General features: G+C 44.0%; 1 long non-coding RNA gene across 1 annotated transcript in view; it reads right to left on the bottom strand.

The window, feature by feature from the left end:
- The window catches only part of LOC121673707, a 34,487-nt gene that overhangs the window by 2,874 nt on the left and 5,547 nt on the right, over positions 1 to 26,066 (bottom strand). The window contains exon 2 of the long non-coding RNA XR_006019289.1: positions 38 to 149. This is a non-coding gene — a long non-coding RNA (uncharacterized LOC121673707). The remainder of the gene's footprint in view (positions 1 to 37; positions 150 to 26,066) is intronic.

Genomic DNA, 26,066 nt, shown 5'->3' with positions numbered 1-26,066 from the left:
AAACTATTGCCTCTTAAATCCCACTTCATTCCCTTACCTTAGCTCCAGGAGTAGCTACCTCTCCTTGTGAAACAGCCTCATTTCTGTCTTCAGATCAAAAGCATGCCAGTGGTATCAGGGTCAGGAGTGAGAGGGACAAACAGAATTCTCTGTGAAAAGACAGAACATTTATATGCAGGGGAACACGAGGAGATATTCTGTAACTGCTGGCCAAATGAACCTCATCTCCCTCAGCCGCAGGAGGCAAAGCCAAAACCAGCACCTCTGCCTTGTCTTGCTTAAATCATCACAGCTATTTCTTGCTGCCTGCCTTAACCCTCCACGCCTGGCTTGCAGAGCTACCCCTTACCTGTGCTGGCCACAGCTTTTCTCAAGCCATTCTCTTCACTCCCTGCCAGGCTGTAAGTGGCACCCATCCACTGCAAGAGTGCTGAAATCTCCGGGGACCCAGGATGGGAGCCCATGAGCCCCCCAGGTGCCACCCAGCTCTTTGGTGCCCTGCAGAGTAACAACTGTCACCAGCAAAACCAGGCTTATTTCTCCAATATGTATTATTTGTCCCAGGAGGAGGGTGGGTTGGTGCTAATTCAACCACCTGGGTCTCATCCTACCAAGATCAGGGAGGCAGCTGGCACAGGTTCTGATATTGCACCTTGGGAGCCAAGATTTGGGGTGTCACCCCTCCAGTCACCTCAGTTGTCTCTGGATTTGGCCAAAGCCAAGTTTCATACCCAAAGTCTCCCAATTCCCCATCTCTGGCACAACTGAGCTGAGCCAGAACTGTAAGTTATAAGACATCCAGGTTCCTTCATTGCAGCAGCACATGAGAAAGATGGCGTGGCTGAAATTACAGTATAAAACATGGGCAATGGAGAACCAAGCTGTAAGCATTCCTTTGAATCAAATCCAGCAAAGCCTGCAACAATTTTCCAATATCCAGTTGCTCCTTCAAAAAAAGCAAATGTAATTTCCTCTCTGCCCTTATTTGAAAACATCCTACATTAGATGATTTTTGGGATATTCATTAATGAAATATAAACCCTATCAGTAGTTAGGCAACAAATTTCTGTTGCTGCTTTTGACATAAAAATATCTTTACTGAGCCACTCTTGAACCAGCATTATTTGAATGGAATTAAAATGTTATCCCTTTGATAGAGGTTTGGGGATATTTTTGTTCTTCCTGGCACTCTCCCCTCCTGTCTTTTTTTTGATAAATTCAAGAAATCTCATCAGTGATAGGAGAGAGGCAAGACACTGCAAAGAGTATCTGGATTTATGTGTTAAAGTGTTTTGTGTAATCCAGTCTGACTTTATTCCATGCTGGGGAACCTGATGCTTATCCTCACACGTAGTTCTTTGTGACCTCCAAGGCCATGAAGATAAGAAGAGCAAAGCTTTTAAAAAAATGCAGTGTCATATCTCTGAAAGATTCCTGTAAATCTGCCTTTGAGGCTGAAGGGAGGGAAGGAGAATCCAACTGAACAAAAGCTTTAAAAAACACATGTGATACTCTACAAATCTGTGTAACCACTCAATAAAACTGGAAGAAAAGGAGCAAAGAAACACCTGCAAAAGAGTGCAGAAAATGGCATGTGATGCAAGCAAAAGATGAAGAAACTCTTGCAGCCTTCAAGGACATCAAGTGAAATGCAAAATGCTCAAAGTTGGCTTGGCTCGCTCTCTGCTTGATTTGAATTTCAAGCTCTGGTGTACAAAAAGCTTTGTCTCCATGCAAGGTTTTGAGGTCCTGCAGGACTGCCTGCCTGGATGCTTTTGCTTTGCAGCTGTCTAAAGCTTCCCTTGTCATCACTGTTCCACATTAAAATATATATTCTCCATTGCAGGACTTAGCAAATAGATTTTCAGCTGTTCTATCCCCTTCTTCCCCCTTGCTCCATCAGATTGTTTTCTTCAGGCTCCAAGTATATGCAGATTTAATGGGGAGATCTTTCAAAAATAATGCTTTCCTTAGGGAAAACAATAAGTTAAAAGCTATTTGTTGTCTAATGCTGTCAGATTTTTGCCAATAAAACCAGAAAACATAATACAATCAGAATTATCTATGCTGTAAAGCAAAACTAACTGCCTCTTCTAAACCATTCTTTTGTCCTGGTTACATCAATTCTTGACACTGAAGTGTTTCCATTATTTCAGCCTCCTTCCAGGTGATGCCCAATCCCAGTCCCATGAGCTGAGCAGAAGACAGTGGATGCACGTGATGGTTCAGATCACAGGCTCTGCAGATTCCCTGTGCCCTGCATTTCAGGCTCAGTGCTGGGTCCTCTGCCAAGCACACCCTATACCAAGCTCCAGTGGCTCCCAAATCCTCCCTGATCACACTGAGTATCTTTGCCTTTCCCTCCTTTTGCCACCTTCTCTGTCTCACTCCACTTCATGCTTCTACTCATCACTCTCCATTTTGCTCCTTTTCATGACCCAGACCCCTGATCTCTTGCCTCTTAAACTCCTCTTCTTGGACTTATCTCCTCCACCTGCCTCTTGCAGAGGTGGAACAGATTCAGAATGGATAAACACAATGGATTCAGAGAACAGCACTGCAACTGAGTGAACCACCAAGCTTAAACAAGGATATGATGTTTTTGCGAAGGGAAAAGAATATTCCCCTCTTTCATGTTCCATATACTGAGTAATAGTGATCAGGATCTGATGATCTTCACCCATCGCCAATTTTAAGAAGGTTTCAGGCAAAGCATTATGTATTTTAGAAATGTGAATACATTGTGGTGATCTGTGAGCTGGCATTAGCAGACAGAGGAACAAGGAGCTGCGTCAGTAAGGAACACCCTTAAAAGAGATTAAAGCAACTTGATCTGCAGCATGAGCAGGTCTGTCTGCAGTTACTCTGTTGCCTTTGCCTAGGAGGATGAAATACACCTAGTAATTGGGCATTAAATAACAGAATTCTGCTTTTAAGTATAAGATTTGCTAATCCTACATTGCATTGTCTGAACAGAGACTCGGTGTAGAAAGTATTGCATCAAATTCTTTTTATTCAAATCTTCTATGTTTTTTCTTACTCCATCTACTAGTTTATTTCTCAAATCTTGCAGCTTCAGGCTACCCTTATGTTCTGAATCCTGTTTCAGCCCCACAAATCACAGAATCAAGGAAGGGTTTGGGCTGGAAGGGACCTTAAAGATCATTTCATTCCAATCCCCTGCCATGGGCAGGGACACCTTCCACCAGACCAGGTTGCTCAAAACCCCATCCAACCTGGCCTCGGACGCTTCCAGGGATGGGGCAGCCACAGCTTCTCTGGGCAGCGTGGGCCAGAGCTTCACCACCCTCACAAGGAAGAAGTTAATACAAAATCTAAATCTACCTTCCTTCATTTTAAAGCCATTCCCCCTTGTCCATCTCCCTACGTGATCTGATCCCTCTCCATCCCCCCTGTGCCCTGCATGCAGGAGCTCCGTGTCACACACCTCCCCAGAGCACCACCCCTTGTTCCCCTTCGGTGCTGCAAATCATACTCCGTCTCCCCAGCGCTCCCGTATAACCCGAGAACTCCCTGGAAGTGAAACGACCCAACCCCTTGCAGTGTTTACATCAATCCAGCAGCTCTTGGTGGAAATCATTTGAGCAGCTTTGGTTTATATCCTTGTGAGGTTTCTTAAACTGCTGCCCAGCTCTGATTAATTTGTCAAGCCGCTGGACTTTCTGTATTACTCCCTATTCCCTTGTTAACACAGCTTCCAGAATGTTCTTGGCTTTTCACAGCTGCTTTGCGTTCTGGACATTTTCCCCAGGTTCACAGGGATACCTGAATCTGTTCTCTCCAAGTAACTCAGACCCTGTGTGCAAGGGTGACTCTGGTCCACCCTGATTTTCCATTACCTCCAGTTTTCTTAGCTAAGAGTATCTCAAATGGCAGATTTTGAGGAATTAATATGAATCTGGAGCAAAAGTAAATTTTGCTGGAAATTCACCAAGCTCCAAGGCACATGTCTTCTACATTCCTGCAGGACATCTCATATTTCTTCATGCTTTTCCCAGGCTCTGAGGGACCAGCATGTCAAACACAGCACACGATTCTGCCTGGGCCATCAGAGGCAGAAGCTGAGTCCTGCTTCCTTCTGAGCAGATTTCTATAAAAGAACACAGAAGACCTTAATAAATAATAGAAAAATTGGTAAATTTTCCTGGAGGCTGTTGGTGAAAAATAGGCACAGCCTTATGTTACGTCCTTCTGGGATTCCTTAAGCAGCTGTCCAGTTCAAATTAACGGAAGACATTTGTTAAGGCAACGTGTCTTCTTAATTTGTAGTTTCCTTTTTTGAAAGATGTTTTGATTAAATGGTTTTTCACTTATCAAACTTGAAGTCTTGAGTATAAAATTCAGGGGGGAAAAAAACCCAAAAGGGAATGATGTATAGGTTTATTTTTGACAGCTGGGATATTTTCCAGGCAGGCTACCACAAGACAGGGTGCAAATACACCCCTCCAGGTGCATCAGTGTGACCAGAGCTAATCCAAATAGCATCAGGTGAGGGCAAGAGCCTCTCAGCACAGCTAAACCAGATTATTTAGGCATCTGCAGAGAGCCTTTTCTTCCCTAACACAAAGCTCAGTGCTTCTTTAGCCAAATTGAACCCATCGAAGAACTCCCACTTTGTCCTGACAGTGGCTGTACCAAAGAGCTGGAGAAGTCACAGGTGCGGGTCACAACCTCTTGGGGGTCCACTGATTATTTCTGATATAATGTTCTCCAAGACTTCTACAGCCAGATGACCCCATGTAAGTGCTGCAGTGGCCTGAACCATTTATTTAAACTTCCCACTGGACTGCTGCTACCAAGTGCTTCTTTCACACTTCCCTGGTCCGAACACTGTGGATGCCAAAATGACTGGGACTGAGGAGAAGGATATGGGGTTGGTTCTGATTCCCTGGCAGCAGTGAAAAACGATAATTTGGGCAATCTGATTAAATCAGATATATGAAACTAACCCGCTGTTTTTCCTGCCTTTGAGAGCAGCTCTCACAAAGAATTCCACCAAGAGAAAGTCAAGCCACAAATGAGCTCATACGACCAGAGCCAACCACAGTTTACTGCTCTGATTGTTGTTTAATTAAATTTGTGAACCAGTATTAAGCTTTTAAGGGATTTTCATGAGGTTTTGTCACATGTCTTTTTAATTTTTAGTGGTTACTTTCAAAACGTGACAGTTTCCAGAGTCACCTGGGGTGTACCTAACTGCAGCACCTTTCTGTTTCAATATGCTCCATTTTTTTTTTGTTTCATATGCAAACTTTGTCATGTAGATTACCATATCAACAAACTGGTTTATTTTCTGCTGTGTTCTGCACCCAAAGTAGCTCCAAAACCAGGTGTGTTGCTGCTGAGAAACATTTTCGAAGCAACACAGTTTTTGTGGTTTCATGGCACAGAATAAAAACACGAGGACAAAAACCTGAGATACTGCTGCAGATAAAAGACTGATTGTCCTGTTTCCAGCACTGACTGAGAACAGGCATATGGGAAGGAATACAAGCACCTGACAGTCCTATGAAGGTACAGTCCAAGGTTAGTCTCCAAAACTGAATTTTTGCACTCCAGGAGTTTCTTAAGGCAGAGGTGTTTCCTTTACATTTAATACTGACAGACAGCTTCTTCCTCCGTGAGTTTGTCTAGCTGCTCTTTGAGCACTGAGCCAAATATCTGAACCAAAAGTTCTGGTTTTTTGTTTGTTTGTTACAGGAAATCTGAGGGCAGCAGCTGCCATCACGACTGATTCTGAGGGAAAAAAAATCTCATACAAAAAGAATAATGAAGCTCACAAAGGTTTATTAGTCAACAAGGCCAAGTGTGACATCCTGCACATGGGTCAGGGCAATCTGAGGGCAGGCTTAGATAAGGAATAAATTCTTGATTGTGAGGGTGCTGAGGCCCTGGCACAGGTTGCCCAGAGAAGCTGTGGATGCTCCATCCCTGGAAGTGTTCAAGGCCAGGTTGGATGGGGTTTTGGACAAGCTGTTCTAGTAGAAGGTGTCCCTGTCCATGGCAGGGGGTTGGAACAAGATGATCTTTAAGGTCCCTTTCAACCCAAACCGTTCTGTGATTCTTTATTCGTGGACTTGGCTTCCAGGAAAACACAACCAAAATGAACAGACCTAAACAAGCATTTCTCAAAGAGCTAACTTTTACATGTGTAAATGACAAGTTGTACATAACAAGACAATTTTTTGTAGCTCCTCCTGGTAATTTCCAATAAACATCCTTAAGCTTACTGGGGAAAAAAACAAATACCCAAAAAACCCCACCCAAACTGAAAATTCTAACTGCAGACAGTATTTGCTTTTTTTAGTTTCAACAACAACAAAAAAAGCACCCTATTTCAATCATTGCTACCAAGTTCTGTTTCAGAGGACAAGAATATCCCATAGAAAGGAAGGTTTCAGGGATATAATGTCACTTCATGGGTTTTGATCTTTATTCACTGTTTGCAAAACATGTTTTTCCAAAATGAATTAATTTGGTGTGGTTCCCTAAAACCGAGGTAACCCCCAACTCCTGACTCCCCCTGAGACAGTCACTTTAACACCGAAATACAGTGAGAGAGCCAAGGACAGAGAGCCAAGCATCTGCCATTGCTGGGGCATTTATTACTTCACAAATGCTGCTCAGCCCAAAAAAAAGCTAATTTGTGCCTGAAAACTCCTCTTTCTAATTGCCTTCCCCTGACAGAAACCAACTGACCAAGAAATCTGCATGGGGCATATTTTCTCGTGGTCTGTACTTAACCACAGTGGCGTATTTCTATGGGAACTTCACTATGTTTTATCCATGTGCTGGTGCTGCCACGAGCTTTGCTCACTGTTGCTTCCAAAAGCTTCTGGTCAGAGCCAGGCACAGCTTTTCCTCTCTGAGCACTCACAGCTCAACACAGACATGGTGTGGGACACATCCTTTGCAGCCTGTGCAGTGTTTACTTGTGCAAATGCAGGACTTCTGAAGGGATAAACAACTGGTTTCCCCCTTTCCAGCTGTATAACTCCAAGCCTTTGCACAGATGCATCCTTTACGTCTTGTTTCAAATGAATTGGCAAACCTTGAAGGGAAAAGATGCTTTTGGCATCTCTGAATCATAATGAGGTACGTCTCTTATAGACATGCAGCTTTCTGGTGACTGTAAAGATCGTTGCGGTCTGGTCTTTGATCACACACTCAGTGCAGACACAAGCTTGAGGTAAGAGTTTTAATATCAGTTCCACATAAGGAAAGAGGCCACCCAGAAGGGCCAGATGAGCCTTCGACCCTGGTTTTGAAGAGTAGATGCCTTTTTAATTTTATATTATTATATTATTTCACTATCTTATGATATACTTTGTGTTATGTTACGTAATGTTATACAGTAATACAGGAAGATTTATAGACTCAACTTTTACTCAGCTCCCTGAAACCTCTGTTTGTTAAAGGAAACTAACTTTTCATTGAGACTGGTTTTTCTTCATATTATAATAATGCTGCATTCTTATTGAACGCTTTCTTTAAATCCTCTATTGTGTTAGTCAAGCTGTCATTGTTTGAAAGACATGAGGTTTTTGGTCCTGCTTGTGAAGGAAGACACACTGAAGGATCAATTGCTTTCATTATGCAATAAGCTGTCTGTTCTCATCTAACTGCTGCTGCCTTTGCTCCTACAGGACCTGTGCCCCTCGGTTTTGGCAAGCAGGCATTGCTGTCAGGCTTCCATGGCCTTAATATTCACTTTCCTTTTGATTTTTCATCTTTTGTTATGGTTCATCCATACAGTCTATTGGAAAATTTTTGATTACCTAGGGAGCTGTTGTTCATCCAAAAGTCCTTTTCTTGCCGTGTCCGTGGCCAGCAACCTTCCCACGTGTCCCTCTGCAGCCTTTGATCCACACCAGGAGGTGACAGAACAACATCTGGCACTTCCCAGGTTCGGTGGATAACACAACCTCAGTTTCCCCAGGGCTCACAGCTGAGGAAGACCTCGGGGCCAACGTCCCATGAGAGCATTTTCTGAGGTCAGGAAGGACAGAAATAGTGACTGCTGCTAGCTATGGCATGGAAACCTGCTCCAGACTTCAGCAGAAGGGTAAACAAGGTACCCAGAAATGGTGGGATTTGGGGAATTTTCAGGCAATTTGGTACTGTTCTCCAAAATGATCTTCCTGTGCTTTTATTCTCTGTAAAATGTTTCTACCACAAACCCTCACCTAAGCACCCAAATTAGGGAATAAGTTACACCCCTTGCCTAGTTAATATATGTAATCAAACTGCTCACCGCTGCAACTGAAGATTTTACCTATACAGACATAATTCTGTTTCAGGATATTTGAAAACTGCCAAGGGACAAAGATAAGCAAGCACAGGATGTGAGAAAAAACCCACACATTTCATCCAAACTGCCTGTTGGGCAGGGTATTGCACCTCATCATCTTCCTGAGGTAATTTTGGGGTTTTTTTCCCACACAACCACAATGGAGCTGTCAGTGCAGTTTCACACAGATCCCCAGTAGGTGTAAGACAGTGTGATCTCCAATAACTCTGTGTTCATGGAGGACTTGGCCTAAGGTGTTAAAATATTTACTGCAGAGAGATTCGTAGATCTATTATAATTACATTTTATCTACTGATCAAACCTCTGACTGTTCCTAGTGCCTTAATTACTAAACTTGGATTTCTTCCAGGAAGAGATAAACACCAGTAGACAGATGGGGAAGAAAAAAAAAAAAGATAATTTAACATTTCCCTGGAGAAACAACAGAGAAGAAAACATTTAACAATAACCAAAATTAAGAATAGATTAAGATGTTCAGTAGTCATTGTTCATAAACAAAATCAGCCACTGGAAAGGGATACAAGCCATGTTACAGCTTCATGTACCCAGCTGGTCCCTGGTGCCCACTCACCCACCAAGGTTCCTCTTGCCCACCAAATAACTCTTTTTACTGGGCTTTTGGCACTCCTTATGGATAAAAATCCCATGGATTATTCAAAGGCCTGGTACAACACACCAGTGGGAAATTTTTCTTGTAATTCCACCTGAGGTTTCACCTTCTGATCATCACAGCTTTGTCTTTAAAAGCTCTGTGACCTGCTGGCTGCAGTTCTGTGACACCATAGGAGTTCACCAGTTTCCTTGCAATAATTTGTTCTGTTTTTCAGCTGGGGATGGAAATTAAACTTGAGGTAACACACAGGTAACTCATATTAATCAACACAACTTCCCAATGCTGCAGAGAGCCATGACAAGCTTTCCTGTGAACTAAAGTCAGGAGGGCAAAAAAACATAAAGGAATTTTGCAAGGCAGTTTCCACTGAACCCTTCTTTCAGTACCAGGGTGTCTGGCATGAGCAAGAGCTCCAGGAAATCTGTTCCAAGTCCTTTCCTGGATGTGTATCACACACACACATGCTGCTGGCTGCTGGAGAAGAGTTTTCCATAAAGACCTCACATGCGCACACTCAAAAAATCCCAACCTAAACAAAACACTGCTCTGCCCACACTTTTCCTACCCAAAGAGGAGCCAAGAGCACAATCTAAACATACTCAAGAGCTGGTTTATTTGCTGTGCTGTTGCAAGGTGCTCAGGGAAGGGAAGGACATGCCAAGCTTGCAGACACTGTGTTGGCTGCTTCAAGATGTGGTATGGGATATCTTCCAGCTGGTGGCTTTCACTTTGCTGCCAAAGGCCTGCAGATTAATTTTTAAGGAGTCACAAATGGTAGAAAGGGAATAAGACTAATATCAGAGCATTTAAATGCACTTCTACAGAAAATAGTCCAGGAACCTGTCTATGAAAAGTGCTGAAATAACCCCGTTCTTGAAAAACAATGTGGGAATGTTTCCTATCCCCATATCAAACCCCTGATATCAAATCCCAGATTTGGTATGAAGAAGGAAGGAAGATGAGGATGTGTTGCCATGCAATCTCCTCTGCTCACCTACCCCCCACTTCCCAGGGGGATGAACTATCCAAACTCAACTGACAGCAAGTTCAGCCTGAGTCTTACCAAGCTCCCAAACACCAGCCAAGAACACTGTGTGCATGTGGAAAACAGGGACTGAGGGGGGAAAAAATCCCACTGTACTGTCATAGGTGGACAGGCAGTGTCAAGAGTTCAGTTTATGGGTATGAGCTGGCTGTTAGAAGAGTTGCCAAATCACATGTGGGGCAGAGATTTCACTTCTTACGTGGTCATTCCTTCAGTGTGAAGTAATTAACCAAATCTGGACCCCATCCCTGCACAACACCCAAACTTGCCTCTTCCTGACTTAATTCAGTTGCTCATTTTGCTATTCCTGCTGCACAGTATGAAACCATAAATCCTATTTCCTGGAAAAGTAGAGGAAAATTCATACCTTGCTCATCATATAGGACAAGACAGACATAATTTAAATACAGATGTTCTGAAGATGATGCATCTGAGGCATTTTTTCAGAAAATCAGACTTAGCTCTAAAACCATCTGGAACTTGAAAATGAGTACATATTTCCCAGTTACATCATTAGGGTTTCAAAAATAGTCCATTACATCAGATACAAACTAATTTACCTGCATTATTAGTCTTCATTAGTTGTATTACTAATCCTCTCAGGAGACTCAGCTGTGAACAGCAACCACTACGAGCAAGGCTAAGTGCAAAAACCATCAGCAATTATCTTTTTACCTGTTTTTGACATTTATAGAATTTATGCCAAACTCATCCCAAGAGCAACACAAAAATGACACCCTGGGTCAGTTCAGTCCCCTCCCCTCAAATCTTCAGTCAATATTCATTTTCTTAGACAGATTGCCTGTTTCCTCTAATTAAGCACATTCTATCTCAGACACCACACATTAAACATTATTTAACATTTAAATATATCCTAGAATTTCCTTTTAATTTTTTTCTCTATCCAACTGTCTCTCTTGGTCTTTGCAGCACCATCAGCTCTTTCCAAGGGAGCAGAAATGAAGCAAAATCTTAATCCTAGGAAACATCTTGCAGCCTGCCTTCAGGAGGTATCTAATGGACTTCCATCCCCTGGCAAAGGAGAAGGCTCCAGCTTTCACGTGTTTTGTAGATTATTGTGGAGCTGTGCATTTCTTTGTTTCCCCAAACCCAAAGAGAAATGTCCCCTGTTTCCTCAGCAGATTGTCACTGCTATATTCTCTGTGCCTTCAGAGCCAGCTTCAGAGGGCCAGCAACCTGCCAGCCTGAATTATGGATGGCCTGACTGCTCAAACATCACTTGACTAGGTTTTATTTAAAAAGATAACTCCATGGGATAGGGCAAGCCAGCCAATTAACCAATAGTAAAAGAAATGTGTACCTTTTCCTCATGTCCTTTTCACTGACTTAGGATCTGGGCCAAGATTCTCTATCATTTTGAAAAGATTACACATATTCTTATCAACACCCTGTTTCATAAAGTGTAATTTGCTCAGTCTCTGCTCTTTCTGGGTAGTCAATGTCAATTAATCATCTTCAAGTAACACCCTGTGGTTGATTTCTGCTATTTATTTATTTGATGTTTCCTATTAACAGGGACAGATGCTCTCCTGAGTTGTTTTAGAAGTGTTGCAGCACTAAGTCAGTGGGATTATTACCAAAAGAGAGGAGTGTTTGCACCAAAGGCTGTTCAACACCTCCAGGGTATTCCTAAATACCCAGTCACGCCAGTGCCACTGGGGCAGCGTTGTTGTCACTGCCCATTTTCACCTCACTTTTATTTAGATATATTCTTAGCATGCAAGATGTTGTTCCCTTAGTCAGGGCCATTTTGTCAACTACAAAAGAAAGAAGAAAGTGACTGTGTTTGTCTTGTGAGATGACTTCCCAGCTATGGCTTGTTAAAAGTTAAAATAGATCTTGCTGTGATCACAGTCCTTCCTAACCATGGGGTCCCAGGGGCTTCTCCATTACCAGGGAACACGAGGACACAAGAGTGCTGAAGGCAGTACCTCTGATGTCACTGAAAGTAAAGGATTAATTTTCCTAAGCAACCCTTGTGTCAGTTCTCCAAGATCCAAGGTGAGTGTACTTTGCAGCTGATCTCAGGTGTTTATTGCACACCACTAAACTGACAGGTTTTTCCAAAGGACTTCCCTTTATACTTCTGGTGACCCTACAGTCAAATCTTCCACATTGTAAGTACTCTTTTAGGGTGAAAAGGGGTACACCTACATAAGTGAGCTGCAGTCTGTCCTGTCAGCTTCCCATTAAATTGTCCCCAATACTCTGTGAACTTGGCTGCAGTTTCTGTTCATTATGTCTGCAGACACCTGATGGAGAGCTCTCTGTAGTGGAAATATTTGGCAACTGGGCTTTGTGACCATTTTTTCTGCTGACTTAATTTCTTCTGAGCAAATACTGAAGGAATGAAGAAGAGATCTGTTTTAAATAATGAGGATATTTGACTTGGGAACATAATGCAGCTGCTTTAGTATTAAGAAAAAAATAATCACTTTAAAATGATTTTGTCTGTCACATGGGAAAGCACTGCAGAAAGGCACTGGGAAGAGAAAGCTACTTGCCATCAGCAAAGGTTGCTGAAAACTTGTAGTGTGAAGGAAAGAACATAATGAGGAAAAGAACTCAAAGAGGGACTTGATTTGGCAACCTTTATCATGAGCCAGTGTGTGCCCAGGTGGCCAAGGGGGCCAGTGGCACCTGGCCTGTATCAGCAATACTGTGGCCAGCAGAACCAGGGCAGTGATCCCCTGTACTGGGCATTGGTGAGGCCACACCTCAAATCCTGGGTTCATTTTTGGGCTAAAATATTCCCTCACTTTCAGGAATTCAAGCATCCCTTTTACTTCCCTCAGTGTGTTGACTTGTATGGCCATGCACAGGACTCACATTTCATAGCAAGGCGCTAAGGTTGAGCCTCAATCCTACACTATAAAGAGGGAACCTCGGGAACCACTGCAATACCATCACAATTCCTGCTTCATGTTAAATAAAAAATGTATTTCACACAATGGTGTAACGTCAAGAGTGTTAGAAACTGAAATTCATTATGACAGGATGATGGGATTTTCCCAAACTTTCATTTTCTGAGCTGTGAGGAACAGAAACCACAAACACAGGTCCAAGATAGCAATGGTACATTTGGATTTAAGCATTTACTTTCCTTAATGCAAAGATGGGCAAAGGGAAAATTATAAAGTTATTAATGATACAAATGTCTTCTGAATTCTCTGTACTTTTGCCTTGTGTTATGTTCTGAGCAACAAAAAGGATGCAGTTGTCAGCAGCACAAAGATAATAGTTTTCATAAGGGATGTTTGTGTCTAGCATAGCTTATTAAGAAAGTTTATATAAGCATTGTGTCCCAGTACCTAATCCACCAAAATAGGTCAATCAAGCAATGCCAAAGAAAAAGAAACTTTTTTAAAAACAAACTGTTTGGGAATTTAATTCAGTTTTTATTAAACTACAGGGTTCTTTCATTTTTTTTAACACCAGGGATTAATGTGGATATGATAGAAGCTACGTCTGACTGTGGCCTGTCAGTTCTTTCAGTCCATCAGTGCATTCCAGAAAAGGCAGGTTTGGCTTTTCCACATAGGGAGATGGACAGCAGTACAAGTAATGCCCCTCTGCCAAAATACTAAAATACCAGCACCAAATACCCAAATGTTTGGATTCTGGTGATGCTCCAGCATATGCAATTCTTGTCTGGCAGATGCTTTTCTCCCTGCAGCCAGTCCTGACCGAGCCACCACTGCTTCCACCCACCCTCTGCAAAGGTGGGATGCTGCTGCTGGCACAGCCTTTTGCTGCTGCCTTATTATCTCTCTGAACATTCAGGTCTTACCACTGCTGTTGTTCCTGTTTAATCCTTGGGATGACTCAGAATAGTTGCTACAATGCAATATCAGTTTGCTGTTTCTTTGCATAAAATGACTTGTGTTGCACACCAGGAGAGTAAACAGAGTACCTCTCACTTTTAAAAGTGGAAAATGAGGGTCTGGGGAACCATAAAACCATCAGTCTGGAAAGACAATAGCACAAATTATTAAACAATCTGTTCATAAACACCAGGAGAACTATAAAGTGATTTTAAAAAGCTAGAGTGAATGTCAAGAACACGTTGTACCCAACCCAAACTCATTTCCCTCTTTGACAGGATGAGTGGGAAAGCAGGAGGTGGTAGATGTTGGATGTCTTGATTTCAGTGATGAGAAACAAGGGAAGTGTGGTTTCCAGGAGCCTGCAAAAAGGTGTCCCTACAATCTGTCCTCAGACTGAGAGCACACGTTACCACTGGGCTCCTGAAGTGGTCCGTCCTGCTCAATTGCACTTAGTATTTCCATTCATCATGTTAATGATTGCAAAGTAAAGCTTCAGAAACATGCAGGTGGCCTCAGTTAAGAGGGTCCTACCCACCAAGGAGGGCAGGACATGCCCACAGACAAACCAGAACCAGGTGTGACCAGGCAGGGCCGAGACTGGACACTGGTGGGGAAGAGGATGCACTCCCCCACCGTGCTTATACAGCTGTGCCAGACCAGTGATGCATCATCAGCCACATACCCCTACAAACACAACTTTTAAGTGTTCAAAGTGTAAATTAGGGTTAGCTGTCAATGTAGCCTAATTAGAAATTAGTCACTTTGTCTACCTTTCACTGCCTTGACAGCTTCTCTGGCACCCTCTGCAAGGGAAACATCTACTGAGAATAGAAACAAAAAAAAAACCCAAGATATCTAACATTGGCTGTGAGTAATACCTTATTTAAGCAAGAAAATGTGTCCACAGCCCTGTCCCATGCTGTTATATATCTCAGAGCAGTTGGCAATAAATATCTGGCTGTATGTTTAAGGAAAGCAGCGGCAGCTGTGAACATTGACAAGCGAGTTCCGTTTCCCTGTTATTTACTGTTGAGCAGAGGTATTGATAAGAGAGCTAGAGGAAGGATGCACATTTCTCTCCATCTGCTTTATTATACCACTGTAAGGCACAGCATGAGGGTCTCTGCAGAGTCAAGTGGAGAAAATAATAACTAGGTTTTAGATGAGAAGGAATTTGACTTGCAATTCTTCCATCCCAAACTGATCCCCCCATACCTTTCAGAAATGTGGTGTCACATGTGAAAACCTTCTGCCAGACCTTTTTTCTCTTCCTCACCTGAGCCACATGATAAGTTGGTCCCTTCCTATGGTGCCCATGGCTTTCAGAGTCTCTTCCTGGTTTAGGTATTTATTAAAGACAAAGTCAGTCTGACACCTGAGGCAATCAGTGGGAAGCCTGAGGGGAGATGTCTGTCTCCTCTCCAGGGAAGCTTGTCCCAATTTGCTAGAGCTTAGAGCAGTTGAAAGAATTTATTAGTGTGCAGGAGGGGAAAGCTCATCAGCAGTCACTGAACTGGGTATCCCAGGGTGAGATGGTGGAGTAGCACCATGAGCAAAAAACCTCTGAGTCTCTCCTCTACTCAGTGTCCCCACAGCTCGCCTGGATCTGTGTTCAGGGTAAGGGACAAGGAGCTCAGTGCAGCCTTAAATTCCAGGGATTTTCTACAAGATTCCTCTGGGAAGTTTATCTGTTGGGGGAAAAAACGTCAGCGTGAGCTGGGACCCCTGCCTTGGCCCTGCCTCCGCGTGTGGGACAGGGCAGGGTCTTCCTGGGACCTGTCTGGCTGGAGGAAAGGGCACTCGAGCTGCCCTGGAAATGATAAGCCTTTGTCAGCACTTTTGAGATAGCTGCATTCTTTACTTACACTTTTCACCCTTGATTTTCAAAGTTTTATTCACAGTAAGAAAAATATCATTACCCTCATTTCACAACTACAGATTAACAAAATTGCAGTGAAGTTCTGGGAAACACAGCAGAAGATCATCTGGTTCTGCGGCAGGGAGACACCCTGGGTAACCCAGAGTCAGAACAAAGTACCACTGGGGCTCGACTCTGTGCTGTGTCTCATGACCCGCTCCAGCAGAGGGGTAGTAAAAAAAAACCCTGCTTTCCCCAAGAGGACCACTCCCCAGTTAGCAGTCCCACAGGATATGTGTGATGAGTCGTCTCAGGACAGGTAGTGGAATGTCTTGTGTTAGTACTATGATCATGTTTTTGCCTCACATGTATTTTTCTCATATTACTGATAACACCTTAGGGCATTGGAATGGGAAGAATTCAAACTTTGCTTTCACTGCTTACTCTCCTAACTCTCTTATTCAGATTTAGGACAGTCACCATCGGCTTTGCTTAACATCCATATTCATTTTAATTTCACATTCCTCTCCCCTTACCCGATGCCATGCTATTTGCAGAAAGAATTAACCACCGCCCGGCCAAACACGCTGTTCAGCAATGAAGATGTTTCTGTGCCTGTCACATTTCAAACTTGCTCTCACTCACCACAAAACCCACGGAAGGAGGATTACAGAGGAAGGAAAAATCAGCGGCCATAGCCCAGTCACTGGTTCACAGTCATTTCCTACCATCAGTTCAGTTTCTTACCCTTGCCGTACTGGGGAAAAAAGGAATCCTGCAGGGATCCTCGTCTATACTTTCATCTGAGCTAGATAACCTTCAGCAAAGGGAGCAACCATCTCCCCCCTCTGCTGGCACGAGAAGATCAGAAAATGGATCTGCAGTGACCACTAGGTGGGGAGAGAAACTTACTGTCCTTAAATCCCGTGGAGAAAACGCAAACTGCACGGTGTGCTCTCGCTCCAAACCCTCAGTGTTTAACCTGACCTTTTCCTTCCCTTCCCAGCTGCAGATGAGTGGTGGGGCCATGAACTCCATGTGATTAGAGGCAAAAAAAAAAATTCTTCAGTATGATCTGCAGATTTCATTTATGGTCTGTAGCTTTTCTGGACTCTGTTGCAATCCCTGAGATATCGGATCTTAAATTTGTTGATGATGCAGGAGTAAGTTTAATATTATGTACAGGAAATGTTGGGCCAAAGTAATTTTTAGGGGTGAGTTCCTTACTGACAGATTTATTTGCCAGAGGGACTTGGACTATTGTGTATTTCTTTGGGAAGGTACTTAAAAAAAGAACTGGGTTTGCAACTTGTGAGTCCTAGGAGAGAATGATCAAATTCAGGGAGTTTAAGAAAGATGACTGAAGAGATGCAAGATGTGAATTATCTCTCCAGTTATCTCAGAGATGCCAGTATTACCTATTTCCAAAGATTCAGTCATCTAAATTCTCATTAGGTAAATGTTTACAGGGGTGCCTGGGGTCTGTGGGGGGAGGTCAATCTCCCTAAAGTCATCGATCCTTCTTCTGGTTGGCAGCCAAAAGCCCCAAGTCAGCCACTTTTGTTCAGCTGGCTGGCATGAATCTGAGCCTGTGTGCCTAAATGCTGCCTCGCAGAGCACCATGGACCCTCGCAGTGTTAGCTCTAGACAGAAATGCAGGCTTCACAATTTTCCTGTGAAGACAGACACAGCTGGTGAAGGTGCTCAGCACTGCCTTGGCCAGTCCCTACTCACACCCAGCTGGCTTCTTTAAACCTAGCCTGGGTCTGCACTGAGAACGTGGCTGCAGCACAAACACGTCCTCAGAAACCCGACCTCCTGATATTTGCTTTAGAGACAGAAGCAGAAGCTCTCCTTCTCACTTGCAGTCTGAGCTGAGAACTACAACAGCGCCCACAAACAACTGTGGTTGCTATAAAAATTGTCTCTTAGTCACCTTTCAGTAGCAAATACCTTGAAAGCATTTGGCTTCAGTAGCTGTAAGTTTCTCACTTCGTGCCTGATAGTAAACAATATTATCCTTCAAACAAGATGTGAAGGTTGCCATGGAGCTCCCAAATCTTTCTGGTCCAAGAGAAATTAATGTTTCAACTACAGCATTTTGATGAGGATATTCTGTGTGGTCTTTTTCCTCCACATTCCCTGATAGAGGGATCATTACCTATGACCAAATAAGAGAAGCACTTGGCAGCTACTGCACTCATCTACCAAGTTCAGTGTAATGTACTTCCAAGAGGAACATCTGGCTCTGTAATTTTGTTCCTTGGCAATGCAGCTGTTGTCTGCATGGCTGGCTACCCCTCTCTGCTGGCAGCTGTGAAACTGCATTGGGGTATGCTTTGGACACAGATTGCTGCTTTGTGATGTCTGGATGTTCTTTGTCCTTTCCTTCTCCCCAAAACTGCCTACACCTAGGAATGATTTTGCTTTGCAAAGGAATGCAAGGTGCAGTCCCTCAAATTTCACCTCACTGCAGATGGAAGCAGCTAAGGAAGAACAACAGCATGGACCTATTTACCTACTCAGCAGAATTAGCAGCAGGTGTTAGTGAGCTGAACACCCCACCTGCAGTTAACAGGCACACATCATCACATATGCTGCCCTCATCCAGGGTAAGAGAGGAAAGAACTCCTGTCTCAATCACAGGCCATTTTATGGAAGCTTTGCTGAGATCTCAGATAGAAAAGAATGAGTTTTCAAGGGAATTTAAATGTCAGATTTATTTTTTTAACCACAATAAAATTTAGGATGTACAGGTTTGGGGCTACCTCCTTAAATCTGCAGAGGGCGAATGCAGCATTAACAACTACAGTGCTGCTTAAATGCAGAGGAAATGGGATGAACCTGAGTAGGGGGAGGTTTAGGAAAAAGTTTTTTCTCCCAGAGGGTTGTTGGGCACTGAACAGGCTCCCCAGGGAAGTGGTCATGGCACCAAGCCTGACAGAGTTCAAGAAGCGTTTCCGCAATGCTCTCAGACACAGGATGTGATTCTTGGGGTGTTCTGCACAGGGCCAGGAGTTGGACTCAACGATCCTTGTGGGTCTCTTCCAACTCAGCTTGTTCTATGGTTCTCTGATTCTACACTGACAGCTGACTGGTCAGTCACTCAACTGTCCAGTGCATTCAAAACTTTTCAGAAACAATCCAGGTATTACAAAAGACTCATAGGAGAAACATCCCAGACCCATGCCTAACACTAAAAGAATTAGAGATTTTCATTTATGCTGGAGGAGGAACTCTTAGGCAGAAGAATGAAGGTATAGGCTAAGAACAGGTGAAAATGTCAGTAATGCCATGGATACCTTTAAAGCCACCTTCGTGTTGGGAGAAATGAGCCTTGCAAGGGATACAAGAAACAAATTGGTTAATGTTCTATAATCACAGAATCATTAAGGCTGGAAAGACCTCTGAGATCACTGAGTCCAGCTGTGAACCCAGCAGCACCCTGTTCCACTGAACCATGTCCTGAGCCACCAGAGAGCACTGAATGATGCCTTTGTACTCAATACCTGAAGGGGATGTTCGAAAGTTGGACAAAAACAGGAGAAAAGACAGAGCAGACTGTAAATTACTGAAGAATGATGTATCAATATGGGGAGGACAGAGTCCTTGATTGTAGCAACTAGATCATGACTGGAAATTGGGGTAAAGACAAGATACTCCATATGAATGAAGAAGTATCTTCCCACAGAGCACTTCAAGTTTGTCAAGGAAAGGATGAAAGGAAGTATCTGGTAGAGCATATACATACATTTCATTAGGATAAAGGACCCTGAGACAAACACCACATGAAGCCAAAAGTTTGAGTCCACTGGAAAAAAAAATACTCAAAACTTGCACATACTGTGGCCGTCATCACAGTGTCTGGCCAAACAAAACCAGACAATTTGAGGTGTCCAAGAATTACTGTGCAACAGTGTGCTCCCACCAGAAATGGGCACAGCAGGAGCAAAGGGATCACAAGAGCACTGAGAACAGGGTTTTTGTAGAAACAACAGAAAAGCCCACTTCAGAAAAATGAAAAAATTCTCCATCAGCTAATGAATGAAACAACAAAAACTTTATTTTAAATTAGTTTGGACAAGGCAGTGTCCCCTCAGGAACAGTGACATTAAGGGTGTTAAAAGTCCCCTACCTACCTGCTCCACAGAGAGTGGGAGTTTTGATAGACCACAATAACAGAGCTCAGTAGCTCAAGGTGACACAAACCCTGCTTTTAAACTGCAATGTTCCCACTTTAGTGCTCCATGTTTTTTCCATCAAACAGTTGGAGCAGTTCCCCAGGATCCAAACCGCAGTTGGCCTCTGATGCTCAGAATAACCTTTTGAGCAGATAAACCCCCCATTTTCTGTCAGGTACAGCTGAGTGTTTGTTACAGCTCCCTGGTGAGTTGCTATGAAAACCAGTGTCAAATTAATAAAAGCCTTAGGAAAAGATGTCACGGGGTCAGACACTGCTCCATATTTGGGGCTGCTAATTACAGAGAGGCAGGAGAGGCTGGGATTTCACCTGCTGGCACTCTGCTCACCGCTACTCGTAAACCAGAAAATGCCTTCACGGCTGGACACAGAGGTCAGCTGTGGGAAGAGAGAGAGAAGGAGAAGCAAATAGCTTGTTAGGGTTTGAAAGCTCAAGCTCTCCCCCTGCATCTTTACAGCAAAGCTGTGTGTATCCACAGTGGGAAACAGAAGCTGTGAGCAGCTGCCTGTTGTGAGAAGTAACCTTGTGGTTATGGGAAATTCCTTGCCCCATCAGATCCATCCTGCTCAGATGTAAATGTGGTTTCTGCTCTCTGGTTGTGCACCTGAGAAGATCTCATAGCTATATTGTCTTATCCTTTTGAATTGCAATCCCATTTTGAGCCCACTCTTCTGAAAACCCAAAATTTGCCAGCTTGTGGGTTCCCAAACTGACTTGTGTTGGCTGGGAACCAAGGCACTTGCCAGCCAAAGGAATTTAGTCACAGGAAGTGTCCAGACTTGGACTTTGCCTCTTGGGACAGAATGGCAGCAGCTGGTAGGAGTTGTGTGATCCAACAAGTTCAAGCACAAATTCAAACCCAGTCAACAGGGATGGTCTCAACAGGGAGAGGCAAGAGGAGGATGAAAGGGCTGAACTAAGGAAAGGCCTCGGTGTCATCAGGTGTTCATTGCTGATGTCTTCACAGTCTTTGATACAGCTGGGTAGGGAGAGGGAGTGTACTTTCCTAAAGGACATTTCCAGGCAAACATCTCTGCTGTAACAGAGAGAAGCAGAGGAGACCTGACCTGAGCCCCAAGAGCTATCTGCCCTGCTTGAGTGGCACCTGGAGGACAGTTTTCACAGATTTCAGAGAGTCACAGAATGATTTGGGTTGGAAGGGACCTCAAAAACCATCTAACTCCAACCTCCCTGCCATCGCACCTTCCACTAGAGTAGGCTGGTCGGAGGCACATCCAACCTGGCCTTGAACACTTCCAGGGATGGGGAATCCACAGCTTCTCTGGGTAACCTGTGCCAGGGCCTCACCACCCTCACAGTTAAGAATTCCTTCCTAACATCTAATCTGAACCCGCCCTCTGTCATTTTCAAGCCATTCCCCGTTGTCCTATTATGCTCTGCCCATATAAACGGTTCCTCTCCAGCTCTCCTGGAGGCTGTTTTGGTGCTGAAAGGTCACAATATGGTCACTCAGAGCCTTCTTTTCTCCAGGCTGAACAGCCCCAACTCTCTCAGCCTTTCCTCATAGCAGAACTGGTCCATCCCTCTGATCATCTTCATGGCCTCCCCTGGCCTCACTCCAACAGGTCTATATCTGTCAGTTTTAGCACCTTACACTCAGTCCTTCCCAAGTGCTGTTGAGTGGCAGGTTCCATGGCAGAAAAATCCCATAAACAGCTACTCTAGCCCCCAGTTTGCACTCAGAGCAACCTGCTTTAGGCACAGCACATGACTCGAAGGCTTTAGGCACAGCACATGACTCAAAGGCGTTTATCTTAGCAGGAGATAACCAGTGGTCACGGGTCAAGGGCATGGGCTGCTATTTCTGGCAACCCCAGAACCTCACACTTCAGCTGGACAACACTTCCCCTTCTGGTTCCCCTGCTGTCACTTGCACCTTTGGCCTGCAAGAGGCTGGAGCTGCTGAGTGTCCCTGTCCCTCTGCACAATGCTGGGTGTGACAGGAGCGTGTTCCCACCGCCATCTTCAAAGCACTGGGTGCAAACCCAGTGTGCCAGCACAGAGCCATTGGAGCAGGGGCCAGGAGGGCAATTAAATCAGGATATTATGCAAACATTGAATGAGAACGCAAACCAGACCTTTTACGGAAATAAAAAGCAGTAGTTAAGTTCTCCCTCGTTTCCACAAGCACGCACTCACCCCAGTTCCATCAAAAGCAAGGCAGGCAGTGACATAGCTGGGTGCTGAAAGGCTGTTGCTCTGCTATTCACGGCATGACAAGTCGCAGAAAGAGCTGTCACATGAACTCACATGAACCCACTCTCGTATGATTTCCCAGTGGACTGTTTTCCAGTCCTCCTTACCTCAGTGCAAATTTGGAAAAGGGCTGTTAACAGAACCTGGTCAAAAAAGTTGGGAAATCTCATGAGGACAGATTTCTGAAGAGCTTGACAGCTAGCTCCTTTTCTGGGAAAATCTATAAAGTTTATTTGTATTATTCCGTGTATTTCTGTATTTCTCTTTTTCTTTTTTATTCCTTTTTTTTTTTTTTACCAAAAATCAAAATATAGCCCAAAATTATCTTGGTGAAATTGAAAGAGGTATTGCAATGGTATCAATCTAAGCCATACTTCCAACCTGATAAAAAAAATTAACAGTACTCAAGACATCTAAAAAGAGGAGAAATGTGTGTAAGCACCATGCCATTATTCAGATATTTAATGAATGGCTTTAACTGGGGATTATTATTTATAATGTTTAACCATTAACTAACACAGGAAAATTGGTCTCAATAAGCATTTTGAAAGTGGATGAAGCTCTGAGGATGAGCTACAGGAAGGACTAAAAACCACTGGAGGATTTCAAACAGTGTAACAGTGACAGGCTGAAATGAAGCCTCTTATTCCTGCTGTTCCTTTGCAAACAATAGATAGGGCTGTCACCCATGACAGAGGGAAAGTCACAGCATGTTCCAGGATTCCAGCCCTCTCCCTCCTCAGATAGGGCTGAGACATGGCTGAGAGACCTGCAGAGAGGACAGGAAGGACTGAAATGCTCTTGGAGCCAACTGCTTTCTTTGCTCTTGTGCACCTGAACAGCACCTGCCTGGCTCAGGTGATGATGATGATGAAGGCTGGTGGGCTCAGGCCTGAGTGTGGGAGCCTGGCTGTTCTTCACCATTATCACAAACTCTGTGACCCAGGTGATAAAGAGGAATTGCTCTGGAGGGTGTGACTACAATGGGATTTCAGCAGCTCTGTACTCTCAGGCTGCTTGGGTGCCCAGGTGGAAAAAGACAACATTCTGTGACAAAAGGAAGGCTTCACAGCTGGGAACCCTGGTAAAAGCCAGGTCAACACATGGTCACGAGGCTTAGATGAGCACAGTGGGCTTTGGGAAAAGCTTTTCCAAGAAAATGTTCTACTGGATGATGCCTACTGAGACCAGGCTGTGTCTCCAGATCACATGCAGGAAAATTGGGGGCTGTTCTGCTCCTACCAGTGATGAGCAAAATCCATCAAAGAAGACTGAAGTGTAAATTACAGATGGTCATCAGCTGCTTGTTGTCTTCAAGTCAGTTTCTCTAATATTTTGCTTCATTTGTGAAATAAACCCACTTGTTTTGAGATGTCTGTTCATCTCCATGCTGTACTGATCCCCTCCTGAGAGAGGGCACAGAGGCCTCTGCCCAAAATCCACCACCACAGGCAAGGAGGAGAAAATAAGTGCTCTCTGCATATCAGAAAATGTAGAATTCATCCCAAAGCAACCCCAATTATCAGGTCTGATACCTGCAGGGTGCAAATCAGAGAGACAAGAAAGAAAATGAATCTTCCTGACCGCTTCCTAAACCTTTGCTGTAACAACAGCAACCTGTATCTGACTATTACCAAATATCTCCCAAAGACAGTAGAAAAATTATGTTGGAGTTAAGTTCAGTCAACAATAGTTCACTGGGAATGGATCCACACATTATTCACTGTAGTTGTCATCTACATCATGTTTGTTTTGTCAATCAAAATTGGAAAATCTTAGGAGTCAGTTTTGCCCACTAAATTTCTGGAGGTATCACCAGTGCAAAATACATTGCCATAAAGACAGGGTGGTCTCCAGTGCTTCTAAACTAAGGAAAATAACCCACAGGGATTCCTGCCATTCGATGGCAGGCCCTGGGAGCAAACCCAGAGAGCTCTGAGGTGGTGGCTAATTTTCAGCCAGGCTCATTTTACATAAATGTCCCACTGTGGGAGAATGGGGAGCAGGGAAAGGGAGCCCTGACCCTTGAAAGCTTCATGGGGCTGCCTCAGCTGATTGTAGCCCAGTGCAGAGCACAGCACCACACCACAGGATTCAGCAGGCACAGATCTCCCAGGATACATTATACCTGAATTTCACAAAAGGCCACTGCTAAATAAACAGAGCTTCCTCCTGAGAGATGGCAGCACCCTCTCAGAGAAGGAATGAGCCAGACAGTGATGAGAAGGAGGAGGCACAGATGGGTGAAGAGTTTCTAAATCAGCCTGAGGGCACCATGAGCACCCCCCATGCTGTGTCTGCAGGGCTGTGACTGCAGCTCCTGCCACATGCAAACCACACACATCAGCACAGGTACACCGACAGCTGCGTTACCTGCAGCAAAAGTGCTGCTTCTGACTATTTTCCACCCCTCCCTCCCCTTCCACTGTATGCTCAGCTACTTGTAGGTCCTTTGACCTAAGGCCTTAACCTTGAGCCTCATGTGATTTTTGGACATTTCAGCAGCCTAGGTAGGGTGCCCACATTCCTCACTTGTTTTACCACCACACCCAGACACCTTTAAAGCAAAAGGGTGATTTGGCAGTGCAAGTAAAACCTACAGTTCCTACAAAAGGAGCCAAGTAGCCCACTGCTGCCAGCACTTCTCCCATAATTCTCATCACTTGTGAAAAGTCAAGCTGTCCATATTGCAAGCTGGGAGAGGTCAGCCTGCAAAAAACCAATGCAAATGGGGAAAAAAGAGCAGAAGAGTTTCCTATACATTTTCTCCTTTAAAAAGCTCATTTTCAGGTTAGACCAAGCACTTGCTGGGTGACAATCAGCGAGTAAATTGGTTTAGCTGTGTCATGGGCCCATATCCCTCAAACAAGGCAGGAGCTGGTCCCTGCCCTGAAGATCAGCAGTATAAGTAGACAGAAGTAAGGAAGCATTCCTCATTCCTATTTTACACATGAGATAAGGGCTTTACTTGGATGATTCACTCCACTTGTGCCAGTCTGAGCAGCAGGTTTGGAAGTGGTGCTCCCGCGTCTCACTGCAGTGCTTTGGCACAGGGCTCTGCTGAGAATAGGCTCAGCAAGGAGACACAGCATAAAAACTGTGACATCCCTTTGCTTGCCACCTTGGTCCTTCTCCTGTCTGCCTGCTCCTGGAATGTGGAGGCAGCAGCAGCCTTCTGCTTATTTTTGAGCGGAGGCAGAAAGATCACATGAAGCAAAAAAGCACATTCCCTTCCTGGAAGCAGCCTGCTCCCTTCTTTCCAAGAGAGTGAAAACTCTGCATGAATGTTTTATGAATCAGATGTGTGTTCATTTCAACGATAAAGCCAGCTTGGCAATTTGGGCTGGAAAGGGGGAAGCTGAAAACCTACAGATTCCAACTGGCATGTGTTTAGACACGAACCTCTTCCCCCCATTGGAAACATTACATTTGGACTCATCTAACTTGGGGAAGTTTCTCTGCTTTTAAAGAAATTGCAAATTATGTCCCAAGCATTACTCAAAGGTGAACAAAATAGATTTGTCCCTGCAATGACTTCACTGAGTACATGCACACACATGGTGTTAATTGATCACAATGTTGGTGCCCTCAGTGCTGCTTGATTTCCTGATTGCAACCCTTTTACATTCCCAGCAGTCCACCATCTGCAGAGGCAAATGCCATTTTGAGATGCAGAAGAGGCATAGATGAGGTTTCTCTTTGTTTAACCTCCTGCTGTACTGCTCAACATAAAATAAATGTAATTTAGGAAAAAAATCTCTATGGAAAACACCGTAGGTAGGGAGAAAGAAATTGCCTGAAGTGACGGTTTTTTTCTGCTATGCTAATCCCAGGCTGAATGCTTACCTAAGTCCACTTCTCCCCACTGTGATAGGGAGAGGTAAACAGCTTTTGTCAGACAGAGGGAGAAGAGAAGAGAAGAGAAGAGAAGAGAAGAGAAGAGAAGAGAAGA

This window comes from Corvus kubaryi, unplaced genomic scaffold (genome assembly GCF_017639235.1).
Source record: "Corvus kubaryi isolate FWS band 111438036 unplaced genomic scaffold, C.kubaryi_AGA036_p1.0 66, whole genome shotgun sequence".
Lineage (NCBI taxonomy): Eukaryota > Metazoa > Chordata > Aves > Passeriformes > Corvidae > Corvus > Corvus kubaryi.
This window is presented reverse-complemented; position numbering and strand designations above follow the sequence as displayed.